Genomic DNA, 17,266 nt, shown 5'->3' on the forward strand with positions numbered 1-17,266 from the left:
CCAATATTTATTTTGGCAAAAGTAAATAAGCCTGTATTGTGCTGTTATGAATTATATTGAAAAAAGTCTATTAACATGCTAATAGTTTTTAAAAATCCACTCTTCACCCTTCTAAAACACTACCAAAATTCAATTAAAATTTTACTTTGAGAGACAGGTCTGTGGACCAGGAAAAAAAAGTGTTCATGAACTTAGAATATACTCCTCCTTTTAATTGATTGCTTTCAGGCTTGTTAAAAAATGTACAGTAAATGGACTACACATATTTCATTGTATTACTATAAAAGGGATTCATTGGAGGTGACTAGATTCTTATTATTAGTGTTCAAAGTTCATAGAAAAAAATTGGAGCTAAATTAAAAAGTACTTTTCCTCAAAATTCTTTATTATAAAATAGTAAAAATGTTCACTAACAACCGAAAGTTTAAATCTTAACCATATTCTCAGAGCTCTCATGTGATCTTCAGGTTTTGTGCCAAACACATTTCTAAAAAGCTCTTTCATACGAAAATAAAGTATTTTGATAATATACCTAGGGTTGAACGAGGCATACATGTTTATAATTCTTTCCTCTATCAAGATGATTTGGTCTTGAAAATTACAAAGCTAGTGTTTTACTGGCCTCTATCGTTGTAATCTAGGTATAACACTTTTCTCAAGATGTAGTCTCATGTCACCTTGATATTTTTCAGTGAAGAAATTATAGGTAGTCCAAAGTTATAAGGATGTCATAGAAGAATCTGATTGTTCTCAAATTATACAAGGAAAATTAAGTAATTCATTAGAAATAATATGTAACATATATGATTGCCAGGCAACAAACACATTTAATGTCAGAAAAAAAATAATAAATTCACCTTCCAGAAGTTTCCTTAGATAATTTTATAAGTCAGTTAGATATTTCTTCTTGTCCCAGAGCATAGATGTTCCTAGAAAATAAACTAAACATGGCCTGCCAGGAATCCTCAATATATCTTGCCAGATGTGATGTTAACATTCAATCTGTAATCCTGAAGGGAGATTGTGTGAAGCAGTCAATAGATACTTCACTAAAAAACACACACAGGCCATAAATACTTTAGACTCTAAGATAAGTCCATAGATGAAGTTGCTTATCTTCTCTGTGTAGAAATGTTAACAATTTAAGTATCAACTTTACCAAATTCTAGTCAGATGACATAATTCGATTTTATGCTTGATGAAATACAAGGGCACACTATATTACTAGAGATCTGTTCTGATGTTATATTAACTCTTTCCTTAAACTTCATTGCATGGAGAGAGACCATATAAATAACAACAACAAAAAAATGCTTTCTAGAGTGTAAGAGTAAAGGATGGGAATGAAATGGAGGAATTGTCTTTAAAATGTCATTAAGTATGAGCTAATCATCTTGGTCTTGCTCTAAAAGCTCATCATCTTTGCTGAAACTAAACCTTGGGAGGTCACGCCACTGACTTTATAGGCCAGCCTTTGCTTCCCTGTTATCGTCTAGATCAGCGCTGTACAAATGAAATGTAAGTAAACCACATATGTAATTTTTCAGGTAAAAGAAACAGGTAAATTTAATTTTAATAATACATTTATTTGACCCATAAACTCCAGATATTATCATTTCAACATATAATCAATCTGAGATAATTTACATTCTTTTTTTAATGCTTAATTTTGGAATCCAGGGTGTAGTCTACATTTATCCACATCTTCAGATCAGCCATACTTCAAGTTCTCAATAGCCCCATGTGGTAATGGCTCCTATAGTGACACATAGCTCTAGATCTTCTGAATTCAGTGAAATCTCTGAAATGTATAAAGTACAGAGGTTTTCCCTTTCTAGTGACCACTACCTTATGTAGACTCTTAAGTGGAGAATCACACATTGTACGTAGAGGAAGATGTAGAGGCTACTTTTAGGCAAACAGGCTTGAGTAATGGAATACATACAGGCCCACCAGGTGATCCACCTCAAAATACGCAGAGGCCTAATGACTAACGGGTTATTTACCAGTGCCAGGATCAGGTGTTTCCCAGATTGGAGTCAGCCCTCAAAGAACCTAAGTCCCAGACAACATTAAGAGAGGGCTAGAAACAATAGCTTAACTGAGCAGAAGGACTCCCTGAGGGAGGGGCTTAGGGGAACTAAGCTGTGGCCATGGCTTGTCTAAGGGTTTTTATGAGTCTTATCTGGGCAGGGCGAAGAGATTGTGGACCCCCCAGTAAGTTTTCCCATTAAAGAACTTTCCTTCTTGTTCTTCTTTTTATTTATTTTGTTTTGTTTTGTTTTAGAATCTTATAATTTATTTATTTGAGATAGAAAGCACAAGCAGGGGAACGGCAGGCAGAGGGAGAGGGAGAACCAGGCTCCCCACAAAAACTTTTTTTATATAAGACTATGGCACCAAGGACTATGGCACCAAGCATAGTGCTATGTCTTAGCTTCCTGATATCCGGACCCATCGTTTAGCCTTTCACAGTGTATTTTCAACTAACTTGTGTTCTTTACGCCCCTTGGATTCTTCGTTCAGTGTCTGTCTGGGTTTAGGCAAGTAAACCTTACCCTCTGATGTTTGTACAAACTTGCTTAGGCCCAGCTCTCTGACCACCTATTAATTCCTTAACTCCTATTACTTTCCTGATGCCGGCTGACTCTCAGCCGCCTGGCTTCTTTCCACCCCCCGCCCCTTTCCCTCTATTTCCGCAGACCCAGCAGCCATCTGGATCTGCTGGCAAACATGTTCCCAGACATCTAAGTGGTGAGTCCTTCCCTAAATCTTTCTAACCCGTTTGGTCAAACCTGTGTCCAGATCTACCTGTGGCCAGGGGATGTCCCAAAAAGAAGTGCCATGTCTTTTGCTGTGACCCTCTTGGTGGGACACCCCAGTATGGTGGGACACCACCAAAACAGTCAGTCTTATATTTGCTGTGACTCCTCTCTTTGGTGGAAAGCCACCAGATGAGTCCATTGCCTCATGTTAGGTCTGGCCCTTTCTCAGGTGAGCAGGAGGCCTGACTGAAAACACTGCCATGGGTCAATGCTCCATTCCCTTTGGCGGGACACCCTTTGGGCACTGGCAGCCAGTCTTTCCCACTATAGGATCCTTACTCTTTTTTCAGACTCAGACGTGGGCTATGTTCTTAAAACCTAGTTTGTACTAGGTTTGTACTGACCCTCAAGGCCTGATGAGGCCTCAGTACAAACTCCCACGGCCCTCTCAAGAGGTATGGCACTCCCACAGAACACTCTTAATATTATTTTCCAGCTTCACCTCCTTTGCTAGAACTCCTGCAAGTGGTCAGAAGTCCCATACATGTCTTGCTCAGTTTCATGGCCCTAAATTAGGACCCTGACCTAATAACCTCCTGCAGAACGTGCTTGGCCAGTAACCAGCTACATCCTTACGTGTTGGATGCTGACTATATTACTGTCTATACTGACTATATTACTCCTCCTAATAGATGTGGGGGTTCTTGCTCATTCGTTTCCTGGATTAATGGCTATGATCAGTAGAGCCAACTATGGTTAGTCTGCGCCAGGACAGGGACTTTAAGGAATATTACCAATTGCCTGCCAAAACTCCCTCGGTTTAGGGGAAGATCCCTGCCTTCTCCCCCTGCCTTCCCCCACCCACGGACTACCTATTCCCTCTTATTGGTGAAAGACTTGTTGTCTGCTCATCTGTCTGAGCTGAGGAGCCCAGAGTTAGAACCAGGCGTCCTTTTTCTCTGCCGTCTGGCAGCAATTCTCCTTTTCTGCCTCCCCCCACCTCCTCCTGTCTCTGCACCACCTTGGGTGTGGCCTGCATACACTGCCCTTTTCAGATTTCCCCACTGGTGCCCCTAGGTAAAAACAGACAGTGGAGAACCAGTTGACGAACTTTTAAGTAGACCCAGCTGGAACATAATTCGGTATTTAAACTAATTGAAACTTTTGTTCTACCAAGGATTACTGAAGGTCAAATAAGCTTTTGTTATCACTGTTGCAGTTTGTCAGCAGATGACTTAAATGATGGTTAATTTTGTCTCAAAGTTTTCATAGGAAATTCCTTTTTTTTTTTTTTTAATTTATTTGACAGATAGAGATCACAAGTAGGCAGAGAGGCAGGCAGAGAGAGAGGAGGAAGCAGGCTCCCTGCTGAGCAGAGAGCCCAATTCGGGGCTGGATCCCAGGACCCTGGGATCATGACCTGAGCCGAAGGCAGAGGCTTTAACCCACTGAGCCATCCAGGCGCCCCCCTTGGCAATTCTTAAGATAGCTCTCAAAGTCTTTGGTAACCCGAAGCTTTAAAGTTTTGCTTGGATGATAAATTGTATTGAATTCATTGACATCTGAGTCTTTTCCAAATGAGATTAAATACAAAACATTGACTACTGAACCTAGTTTTTTGCTTTTGACTTATTGCAAAGAAACTAAGCATATTTGGGTCTGTTGGAAAACATGCTTTGTGCTTAATTGATTTATAAATTTGCTGTCTAAAGAGTTCTAAAGTAACAGTTCACAATTGGTTTTCATTGGAGACTAAGGTTTCTAAGAGTTAAATGTTACTGAATGTAATTAAAACTAATGGAAATAAGGGAAGCAATTCTGTATGTGTATCTAAGGAATGTGAAGGCACTTTCACTGGAGGTAGAAGAAAGTAATTTTGTCCTAAAATGAAGACTGGTTGGAGAGAAATGGTTTGGGACAATCTGAATGCAGAGCAAAGGTGTAGGAGGTTTGTGAAGGGAAATCTCTGGAAAGGAATTTTATATGTGGTCAAGATGGACTAAGATTGAAATGAATGGGTTTTAGAAGTGCACTGGTGTAAGATTGAAATTCTGCTTCCTCTCTGTTAAAAAAAGATATTGAATTGTTGGTCTGCTCTTGATAAGAAAATGTGAAAAGTTGTTTTCTCTTTGCCCAGAAAAACCAGTTTCCATGTTTTGTCTTATTCAGGTCTTTAATGATCCATAATACTATTTAGACATGTGCTTTGAAACTGTCTAAGGTTTTTAACAAACTTCCCAAGATTGAAATTGTAAACAATGTCTCTTTGACTAATTGGGCTTGTTTATTTGGCATGTTATGTTCTGCTATAAGGCCATCACTTAATATTCTGATTACTGATGTGTTGTGTGTCACAGAAATAAGTGAATTTCCTTGTCAATTGCATCATGATGAACTCTCAGATTCTTAACAATATCCATTTTTTTTTAGTTTTTGGCAGTTGTAATTGTTCTTATTCTCTTGCAAAATGAGTTTCATCTTCATAGATATTCATAAAAAGGACTTGTAGGACAAATACAGGTATTCAGTATCTTTAAGATCATAAAACCGAAATGGATGAGAATTTCCAGAACTAACTAAAGCTGTATTCAAACTGAACAAGAATTAGTAACATAACACTAAATGAATTGAGAAAAATTATTATAGTTTCATGACTCTTATTTAAAATATTGCTGGTTCTCTAATGTTTGCTTTTCTAGATTAAGGAAGTTTTCTCTTAAGATACCTATGACTTAATAAAGTATTTATTCATTTTTGAACAAATTGAAGCTTTTCACTTTTCTCTCTACCTGAACCCTCTGAAATTCAAAAGGTCTTTATAAGTATTCTTTCTTTTGTGGGAATCATAGTCATTTGCATAAGTTCGATAAGAATCTGTTTTCTTTCTAACAGGACATCACTAAAAACACTGGTTATTGGGGCACCTGGGGAGCTCAGTTGAACAGCCAACTCCTGATTTCAGCTCAGGTCATGATCTCAGGGTCCTGAAATGGAGCCCTACATGGGGCTCTGAGCTTAGTAGGGAATCTGCTTGTGACTCTCTTTAGGCTCCCTCTGCCCCTCCCCCATCTCAGGCACATGTCTGCTCTCTCTCCACCTCTCAAATAAATAAATCTTTAAAAACACTGGTTATTTTACCAAGTCTTTGACTGTAATGTCATATTTGAGAGAGACATGTATAGACTCAGATATGACTGGACAGCTTGAAGGAATTGAGGTTGATTTTATGAAACATGGAGCCATAAAGCCCCTTGGAAATGTGGACCTAATACCTTGCTTACGGAGTTCCCAGCAGCCTTACCAGATGAATAAAGAATGTCACTTCCTGGCAGGTGCAAGAATCTCCGGACATTTTGGAGACATTGAGAAGAAGAACTCACCAAAATCTACAGGTGTAGCAGGAATGTCTCATGGCAAGTACTTGGCTTGGCTTCTGGCCTAGAGAGACTACTGAACGTTCAGTATAGATTCCTTTTAAAAGTTCCAGCAAAGCAGATTTTAAAAGATTTATATGACTAATTGCTGTACTTGCTAACCTTATGTAAATAATTAGACCAAGTTTGTTATAATTGAACTTGTTTTACAGATGAATTAATCTTAATTTGGCTATCTCTGGAAATAAGGGTGATTTTAGAGAGAAAGTTATGTTTCAATAATATATCTTTGTGGTTGTTAAATTCTAGCTCTGTTTGTCTTTGAATGTTCTTTGCCTAAGCAACACAACTTGAGGTAACCTTCAGAGAAATTGCTACAATATAGAAATTGTCTATAGCTCATAGACAATTGTTATTTGTTACTCTGTGAGGATAATAACAGGACTCCATAGGCATCTGATTAGTTTAGCAGCTGGAAAATGGGATTAATTCCCCAACAGTTGTATAACTCAACTAACACCTTGACCAATTCCATGTGGCTGGAATGACAAAATCATTCCTTAAAAGCCACAGTGTACCCCACTCTATAGTTAACTGTGGACTTGTGGAGATAATGGATGGCCCCATTTCCCCTATAATTAGATTAGATGATACACTTGGGAATACCCCGTCTCCTGAGGCAAGTCTTCTCCCACTTGCCAGTGATTCCTCATAATTAAGATATTATTAAGGCTAGACATGAAACAAACAATGAGGGCTCCCTGATGGTTCTATCCTTTAGCCATACTTGTCCCAGGAGCTACCTCTATTGATATAAAATTTCAAATAGAGACTTCAGTCAAACATACAACAACCACCTTTAACTAAACTCAACATGTACTCATCCACAAATTCAAAATATGGCCCTTCAAAATGGAATGGCCCTTGATATCCTGACTCTTAGCTCAAGGTGGTACCTATGTTTTATTAAAAGAGTGTTATGTATATACTCAGATTATCACAAAAATGTGACAGGGTTCCTAGAAGACATGACTACTCAAACTTACACTTTAACCAATCCCTCTTTCTTTTATTGGTTAAACTCCTGAACTAGAGGAAGATTTTTGTCCACTATCAAAAAATATCCCTAGAGCAAGCTGTCTCTGCCATTAATGACCACCAAAACTAGTACAATTTAAAACCTGACCCCTCTTCCTTAGTTAATATATATCCAAAACTTAAATCCAGGGATCAGGTATACCTTAAGACTCTTTGCAGGACCAAATTTACTCGAACCTATCTGGATTGGGCCCATCACGTTCTCCTGACCACTCCAGTGGTAAAACTTCACAGTTTCTCCCCAGTCTCTCACAGTTTCTCTCCTGTCTTGATTCTTTCCAAAATCAAGATGATTTTAGCCCCTGATAATAAGCCCTTTGCCCAGTACAACTGCTAGCTGGTTGGAGATCTATGCCTGTTATTCAAATAAGACTTGGGTGATACACACCCAGAGGCCTAGAGGTCCATGAATCCAGCCCATTACCAATCCTTACTCTCTCACACACAATCATTCTATGATATTGTCTTAGAAAGACTCAATGAATAGTTTCCTACCAAAACTCTCACAATTTCTCCTTCCCAATTTCAAGACTTCATTGTCGACCTTTTCCTTCAGGGTGACCTCTCCAAATTTACTTGGTCAGAAATCGTAACTTATCTGGAGCTGTCCCCCTTAATGTTTTACTTTCACAGTACAATCACCACACTTTTTCAGGCCAAGGTGTTTTGTTTTGTTTTATTTTGTTTTGTTTTGTTTATATTGTTTTGTTTTTCATCTCAACTTTCTCATTGTAACCTTTTATTGGTTTCCTCCTTCTGGGACCATACAGCACAACAATGGATTTCCTGGAATGAAACCTATTGATGGCTATCCTGACTCCTTCCTTTCTTAGGATCCCTGGCCTCAATACTTATACTCCTAATTATTAGCCCCCCTCTCTTTAGTTTCTTTGTTAAATTTGCCTCTTCTAGGGATGCCTGGGTGGCTCAGTTGGTTAAGCAGCTGCCTTTGGCTCTGCTCATGATCCCAGCATCCTGATGATGAGACTCCACCCAAATGCAAAAGATTTGTCATTGTTGATCTGTTGGGAGAAATGTAAAGGCCACTTTCAGGCAAAAAATCTTGAACCATGGAATACAGATAGGCTCACCAGGTGACCCACGTCAAAATGCCCATAGGTCCTAACTGACCAATGGGCTACTTACAACTAGGCACAGTTACCAATACAGGAAGAAATCCCATAGATACACCTCCTCTTTTCCCTTTAAAAGCAGTTCCCACCCACTACCTTGTTGCAGGCAGCCTCTCTTCTGCTGTCCTATTTGCTGCTCGCTTATGATATATTCAACAAACTTCTGTCTCCTTTGTTCTGCCTTGGGTGAATCCTTTCATCTCCTGAGACATCATTGTCCCACATTTGGGGCCCCCCATCAATTGAGAGACACCCCATTTAGGCACAGCAGAAAACAGTATAATAACAGCTTATGCTTCCAGACAATGTAGGATATGCTACTCAGATGATGCAGGATAACCTAGTCAATAAATATTAGAACACCTGTTTTGTCACTTCATTAGTGAACAAATAAAGTACAAATTATGATCATGGACTGTGGTTGCAATCTTTCTAGATTTGAACCTCAACTTCACACCTTATAAGCTCTAGGATCTGGAGTAATTTAGTTAACCTCAGTGTCTCAGTTTCTGACCTAGAAAATGAGGAGGTAATAATATCCATACTAAAAGACAGATATGAAGATTAAATGAGTGTACTGGAAGGAAGGTAGGAAGGCAGACCTCATGAATCTCAAATTCCTAAGTTTGAAGAAAATGATAAAATACTAAGTATGCAAAAAGGTTTTAAATGCTAGGAATAAAAATTTTAAAAAGGAAGAGGGATAATAGTTTTAGAGGCTGAGAGCATGTAAGCAAATTTTGAAAGATTATCCAGAGAGGGTCTTACAGGGATGGTGATATTTGAGCAAAGACTTGAAAGTGTCAAGAAAGTGAGCCATGTGTATAAATAGAGGGAAGATTTTGCCAGGTGAAGGAAATAGCAAATGAAGGATCTTTAAGTCAGGTGTATAAGCTAATGTTACCAAGAAAGAAGAGACCTAAGAGACTCAGAATGAACAACTAAAAGAACAGGAGATATGGGCAAAGAGGAATTGAGTGACAAGATGATGGAAGTTCTTGTAGACCACTACAAAAACTTTACCTGTTAATATATGGAGTCAAAAGTCTATGAAATACAATCCTATGCAGTCTTATGAAGGATTGTAGCTGGCTGTTGTGTGGAGAATAGAATGTGCAAAGCAAATGAAGGAGTGTAAAAATTAGAAAATGTCTCTTTCGGGGAAGGTGGTATTGATACTATTGTCATGTTCCAAGTATAGTTTGAAGATGGAGCCAATGGAATTTTCTGACAGATTAATTATCGGGCATGAGAGAACAAGAACAATTGAAGATTACATTAAGATTTGTTTGTGTAGGGACTCCTGGGTGGCTCAGTTGGTTAAGTGGCTGCCTTCGGCTCAGGTCATGATCCCAGCATCCTGGGATTGAGTCCCACATCGGGCTCCTTGCTCGGCAGGGAGCCTGCTTCTCCCTCTGCCTCTGCCTGCCATTCTGTCTGCCTGTGCTCACTCTCTCTCCCTCTCTCTCTCTCTCTGACAAATAAATAAATAAATAAATAAATCTATCTTTAAAAAAAAAAAAAAAGATTTGCTTGTGTAATTGGAAGAATGAAGTTGCCATAGCTTATACGGAAAAGACTGAGGGAAGAAAAAGTTTAGAAGTGAAAAGAAGGAATTCTGTTTTGAATTGTTGTTTTTAATTATTTAAGTTATTGAAATGTCTTAAAAACTAGAGAACTTTAAAGTGAAGGAAGGAAAGAAAGAAAGAGCGAGCTTGTTTTTTTATAAGCCAAGTGAAAGACATGATCCAAGAAAGATGAAGAAAACAATTAATATTAAGTGTTGCTAATGAGTCAAATAAATGAAAACTGAGACTTAACTTTTGCATTAAATACCAGAATTGAGAGAAATTTGCTTTTAGAATTGGAGAAATGAGTGAGTGTGAAGACTCCAGCAGAATGGGAAAAAAACATGATTTTGGGAAAAGAGAAAATTGCTAGAGTGATGGGATTAAGTGGATAAGATAGGATGGATTCTAGTGCACAAGTAGAGGCTGTAACCATGGCTGGGGTCACTGAGAATTCCTCTGGATGAATACTTGCACAGATACAGGTAGATGTGATGGATAACATGGGGAATTTCTCCTCCAACTGTATATGTGTTATCAGTGAGTAAGAGTAGATCAACAGTGATTGAAGAGAGGAGATTGCATGCATTCATCACATGGAAGAGTAATAGGATTCCTGGGTTATACCAAGAACATATTTGAGATTAGGAATATAAAAGCAAACCAAGAGAAGTGCCTCCTTTGACAAATATCTTTCTGGGATCATGGCCTCTCCACATCTGTGAACTTAGGGAATTCACGTAAAACACTCTGTCCCTCTAGTTGGAACACTGTATGCAACTCTGATAAAAATACTTGACTCTATCTTTCATCAGTTGGGTTCCAGCCCAGAGAAAATAGGTAGGGATTGGAAATTTTTCAATGATTTTAAAATATATTCCATTTTAGTTATTAGTTGATCTCTTATCTAAGTCAATTAAAATTCATGCTCATGAGATTATCCCGAAAGAAAATTGTCACTTTCTTGGTTACTGAAGATTTTCTGAAGAGGTTGTCTGTGCTTCCAAAACTTAAGCACCTTCAAGATTTTGTTCTTATCTGATTGTGTTTAGAACCCAAGCAAATTTGGCTGTTTAGCAATTCTTGGGTATTTTAAGTAAATATTGGTAACCCCTGGTGTTTAGAGGTAAGCAGGAGCAATGCATCTTTTCTCCCACATCTCAATGCCAGCTGGTAGGTTATAATAACCGCAAGTCCTATTCCAAATTCTGATAAAGCTACAAACATTGAATAGAAAGCCAACATAAAACAGCCAAAGAGTCTGTTCAGATAGGCTTAATGAAGATCTCACCCTCTGTCCTGATACATTCTAGGGAGCACCTTGATAGGATGTTTCATTCAGAGGTAGAAGGAAAATAATGGAAGGTAGCATCAGCCAAAACTTTAGTCAGATTGGTCGGAAGACTCTCTATTTAGTGAGGGCTCCCCATGTATGAGGATGTTAGACTTACTAGTTTCTTAAATGTTATTCATGCAAAGGTGGGAACCAGTAAAATCTTTCTAGTCTAATCATGGTCTTCTAACACCACTCATCTCAGGGATGAAAAAACATTGCAAAAATCTCTAATAAAAATAACCCTTGCACATATATATTTTAATAACTATATTGAAGTATTTGAGCACTCTGAAGTGTAGATTCCTGACTCAGTGTAAATGCTAACCAAACACATGTTGGTTATAGTTAAGATTAAAACAGACAAAATCAAAATGATAGAATATTCACTTTCCATGGAGGAATTGTTCTTCACTATTCAAAATCAGGGCCCAGTAACATTGCATCACACTTGAACCAGTACCCTTAATCCATGCTATTTGCATGTATGTATATATAATCTGTTTCTTTTAACTTCTTTATGGTCAATATGTATGGGAAATAATAAATTTGAGAAGTAATTACATTTGATTATAACGTGTTTTTAATAAATGCATGATTCTTTAAAATTTTCTGTAGACAACCTAAACGAAGATGCACTTTGAATAATTACTTTTTTAATATAAAGGTAAATATAGCTTTTAATATGAAAATTACTATGTTTTTAGAATAACATAAATATGAAAACTATCAACTCTATAGTATTAATTAATATGGATTACAAAGCACTCGATGTGCCAAATTATCTCTCTTTGGTAGCCTAGCAGAGCATAATTTATATCAAAAACATAATGCTTTCAAAAACTATAATTATATTACTCTTTTTCTATAATTCCATTGCACAAAATCTGTCTTAATACTCCTTTGATGGGTGCCTGGGTGATGTGGTCAGTAAAGCCTCCACCTCTTGGTTTCGGCTCAGGTAGTGATCTCAAGGTCATGAGATTGAGCTGTGCATCAGGCTCCACACTCAACATGGAGTCCGCTCGAATTTCTCTCTCCCTCTCCCTCTGACCCTCCTGCTCATGCCCAACCTCTCTCTCTCTCTCAAATAAATTAATTAATTAAAAAATACTTCTTTGACAAAATGTCCAAAAATAGAGGACATGCAGAGAGCATGTTAACTTACTTACATCAAGCATTTTTAGTCTTTTGAAAGTCATCTTAAATCCTTTTCAGAACAAATGAAGTATATAATAATAGTAGTGAAGTGTTTAGTAAACAACACTTATTAACCCCCCTTTCCCTTCTAGGGTGATGAGATACCCCATTGCCTATAGATTTAAATTCAGATTCCTTAGCATGGATACAAAGCCTTAATGATATGGCCTTACTCTGTTTCTAGGGTCATTTTGAACCATTCTGTATTCTAGGATTCTCTGCCCTGAAAAAAACACATTCTAGCTTTTATCCTTTCCCCATGATTATAAATACTAAAAGTAGGCAGGTAGTAAGTTATTTTGTTGGTAGATATCCAAAATAACCGGTGTCCTTTTAAAATTTTTGAGAGCAGTGTGTTAGAAACCATTCTCTCACACTTGTAATTTAAAAAAATGTATCATCTCAATAGGAAGTGCAGTATATTCAGACATCTAACAGGCAATCGCACACATGTCTATGTGGCTAGACATATGTACCTGCTGTTTGTTAATTGTGCATGAATAAAGAGTCTTGGGCTTTTGACTGCAGCTACTATTAAATACCTAATACTTTGCAAATCTCTCTCATTAGGTACTACAGATGTTTGACTTTAAAAAGCCACCCAATTCTGGGCTTTATATTGCTGTTTATGGGTTGTAAGGTATCTTACAATTCCTCTCTCACTTGATCCTCCCTAAATCCTATGAATTAGAAATGACAGGTATCACTCTATTTTTTTTTTTTTATTTCATTTATTGATTTGTCAGAGAGAAAGGCAGGGGCACAAGCAGGGGAGCAGCAGGCAGAGGGAGAAGCAAGCTCCCTGCTGAGCAAGGAATCCCAATGTGGGACTCAATCCCAGGACCCTGGGATTGTGACCTGAGTCCAAGGCAGACCTTTAACTGACTGAGTCACCCAGGAGTCCCTCACTCTAAATTTTAATATGAGGAAACTGAGGCTGACCATTTATCTAAGTTGAAAGTGGCAGGACCAGAACCAGCTTTAAGATTAAGTCAGTTCTCATTGGGGAGGGTATGTGCTATGGTGAGTGCTGTAAATTGTGTAAGACTGATGATTCACAGACCTGTACCCCTGAAGCAAATAATATATTATATCTTAATTAAAAGAAAAGATTAAGTCAGTTCTTTTTTCTTTCACTATACCATACTACATATCAAGTTGTCCCTATGTATATATAGTTGTTTTGCAATGATTTATAGTTATGCCTTTTTCCATGATATATTTGTTATCTCTCTCCCAAAGTATTACTTTTAACTGAAAAAGAGAAATCAACAACTGGAATATCCTGAAACCATTTTGGGCATCTCTTTTTTTTTAATACCCGTATGAAAGTAGGGATCAAAAACTGTATTTTTGGTGCTTTTTATTAGCATTTTGTGTTTTTGTGGCTGCTAGGGATTATTGTATTTTGAGAGTTAGGTGTGATGTCTGTACAGATACATGAAAATCACACATTAATATTCCTGTCCTTATATTGATCCTTGAGACCAGAACTGTGTATCATAAACTTCTCTTATAGTACCTAGTAGAGCAGTAGGCAACACAATAAGTATATCAAACAAGACACCCTTGAACAAAGAGCTATGGCAAAAGAAAGTAAAACTAACTTACTGTCATGTAATTTTGCTGTATCTTTCCTGATAATATTCTAACTAAAATAGTTTGGAAATCATACATGTCTATTTAAGTACTTCCTACATGCCTGGTATATGATCTAGAACTGGTATTGGCAAACAATGGCTTAGTGGCCCAATCCTTTTGGACCTCTTTTTATAAAATAAAAGTTTTATTAGGAAAAAAAAATTATTGCTACCAACTCATATCGGTTTTCTGCTTAAAGTCCTCACATGTCTTCAATATCTATATGCCCTCCTCCTCCACCCACACCCCTAGTCTCTCCGTAGCCTCATGCCCAGCTTTCCTTCACACTGTTCTCTTGACTCTAGTTGCATTGGTTTTGTGTTGCCTCCTGAACATGCCGGGCACAATTCTTCTCACACTTCTGCACTAGCTCTTCTCTTTGCAAAAATATTTTTTCTTGCTGATATCCTTATGATTTTATCCTTTGCTTCCTTTGAGGTTTTACACAAATATTAGTTCTCAGTAAGATCTTCTTTGGCCTTACTTGAAATGTGAACCTCTTTCATATTCAACATTCTTGCTTTACTTTTTCTCTTTAATAATTATTACCATTAATTTACTAGGTATTTCACATATGTTATTTGTACTCTTTCCTCTGCAAAAAAATATAAGATCCATAAGAGCAGAAAGTTTTGAGTATATGGTCCAGCACCATATACCCAAAGCTGAAACAGTGCTTGAATCATAGAGCTCAGTTAATTAATTTTAATTAAAATTATGAAGTTGTTATTCAAAACTTTTTTATGTATTGTATTCAGTGGCACGGTTTTAGATACTTATTCATTGTAATCTGCTCAGTTTTCACAAAGACTATATATAAAGATGAGACATACTCTTGACTTTGAGAGCAACACCTGGAAATTTTTCTCACTATAATGTTCCTAAAAGTCTTGAAAAAGTTCTGTCCCACACCAAGTGCCATTGGATGCCATAAATAGATACTTCTCTAAGAGAGAAATTATGAAATTATGAAAAACTATATATGATTATTTTTAATATCATGGGCCACATTCATGATACTGAAATTTTCTAATTAAAAAATATAACCAAATCACAAAAAATGCATCACTAGAATTACTGGCATAACTGTTATTTGGGGGGTTGGCCTAGGATAGGGTAGGATAGGGTAATTAGGATAGGGTAATTAGGACAGTTACTGATTTTTCCTTTTAGCTCAGACTCCAATAAGGCTTGGAAGTCTGTACTTTAAAAAATGATGCTTTATTCATCGTAAATGTTTATATTTATTTCTTAATTATTTTATTAAATATTTACCTTCATTACTGATATTTTGATAACTTCTTAAATTTTATACCCAAGGCAAGTGCCTCACTTTCCTCACTGTCAGCCCAGGTCTGTTTCACACAAGCTCTACTGCAAGGGATAATAGATCAATATAAACAATGCTTTTCAGATCTTCTTACTTGTTTAGACTAGTCCATCTAGCAAAACTAGAACTATCTACCTTCTGACCACGATTTGTCTGCTCTCACCACAAAATTTGGACTCATACTTAGGACAGATATGGGAGGGTGGGCCCTTGTGATCACTGGTAAGTGTTTCAGCATTCAAAATTGTAATAACTCTTAAATTCATCTCAAGCCTGAGTTTAATTAATGACAAAACATGTATAGAGAGCAAACATTAAGTATAAGATTGCCTATGGAAATTCAGAATCCCACCGGACACCCAAGAGAATAAGCTGAAAGCTGTTAGAATTAGTAAGAGGGTTCATTATAGTAGCCATGTGAAAAATACAGAAACCAGTAGCCTTTCTTGAGATCAGCACAAAGTAGTTGTGTAATATTAGCAGAAAAATAGAATACGACAAAACTTAGATGTTTAATATCTGGACAGAAGAAAGGAAGCATCATTACATGCTTGCTCTGGAGAAGAGAATGCTATAAATTTATGGTGTTGCATTAACTCACAGGTAGAGGGTAATGCCAAATAAGCACCAGTGGTACTTTCAGCCCTTGAAGAAATTTGATTTCAGAATGGCAGATTAAGACTTCTGAAAATCCACTTCTTCATTAAAGCAACCAGAACACTGGCAAAAATGTCAAAACCAATTTTCCTGGAAAAAAAAAAAAAAAGGTCGATGTTTTTATAACATTAAAAATTGCTGTAGGGCGCCTGGGTGGCTCAGTTTGTTAAGCAACTGCGTTCAGCTCAGATCATGATCCCGGAGTCCCGGGATCGAGTCCTGTATCAGGCTCCCTGCTCCATGGGGAGTCTGCTTCTCCCTCTGACCTTCTCCCCTCTCATGCTCTCTCACTGTCTCTCTCTCAGATAAATAAAAATAAATAAATAAATAAAATAAATTATCAAAAGAAATTTGCTGGGTTCCTGGGTGGCTCAGTGGGTTAATCCTCTGCCTTCAGCTCAGGTCATGATCTCAGGGTCCTGGGATTGAGCCCCACATCAGGCTCTCTGTCAATGGGGAGCCTGTGTCCCCCTCTCTCTCTGCCTGCCTCTCTGCCTACTTTTGATCTCTCTCTCTGTGTGTCAAATAAATAAATAAATAAATAAATAAATAATCTTTTAAAAAAATTGCTACATAACAGCTGTTCAAATCACCAGTTTGAGGCAGAATGAGTTAGGAGTGCCCACAAAGTCCCATCCCCAGAGATTGTCACTAATTTACCTATGTGGCAGCATGTTGAAAAGCACCATTCTCAGGATTTGTCTTTATTTGGTCTTAGTCCCAACTCTCCATCTGAGTGAGAAGTCAACCCTCCCAGCATGTGAGAGAATCAGCAGCCGTTGTATAACTTCACATCTGTCTCAGTCGGCATTACTCATTGGGGTTAACAAAAGGCTGACCAAAATACGTAAAAGGGAAAAATTGGAAACTGAGATCTTTATAAGGAGCTTAAAAAGCTTGGGCATATTCCAGAAATTTAAAAAGAAATCTAAAAACCCATGTCCAGGGCTATGTACATGTCCAGAAAAGAACTGGAAGGGCCCTAATACCTCCCCCTGACTGACTGAGAATCTGCAAACAGACAGTGAAAGCTAATACAGTGGAGAACTGCCTGCCATGGCATTGAAATTAAGCCACAGGCAGAGCTCTTCAAAGAACAAGAGACCTATTTGATCTAAGCATTTAAGGAAATTTCTGTTCATTCATTAGATGACCACTAAGCAAATC

This window comes from Lontra canadensis, unplaced genomic scaffold (assembly GCF_010015895.1).
Source record: "Lontra canadensis isolate GAN:19392208 unplaced genomic scaffold, GSC_riverotter_1.0 scaffold14, whole genome shotgun sequence".
NCBI classification, from domain to species: Eukaryota; Metazoa; Chordata; class Mammalia; order Carnivora; family Mustelidae; genus Lontra; species Lontra canadensis.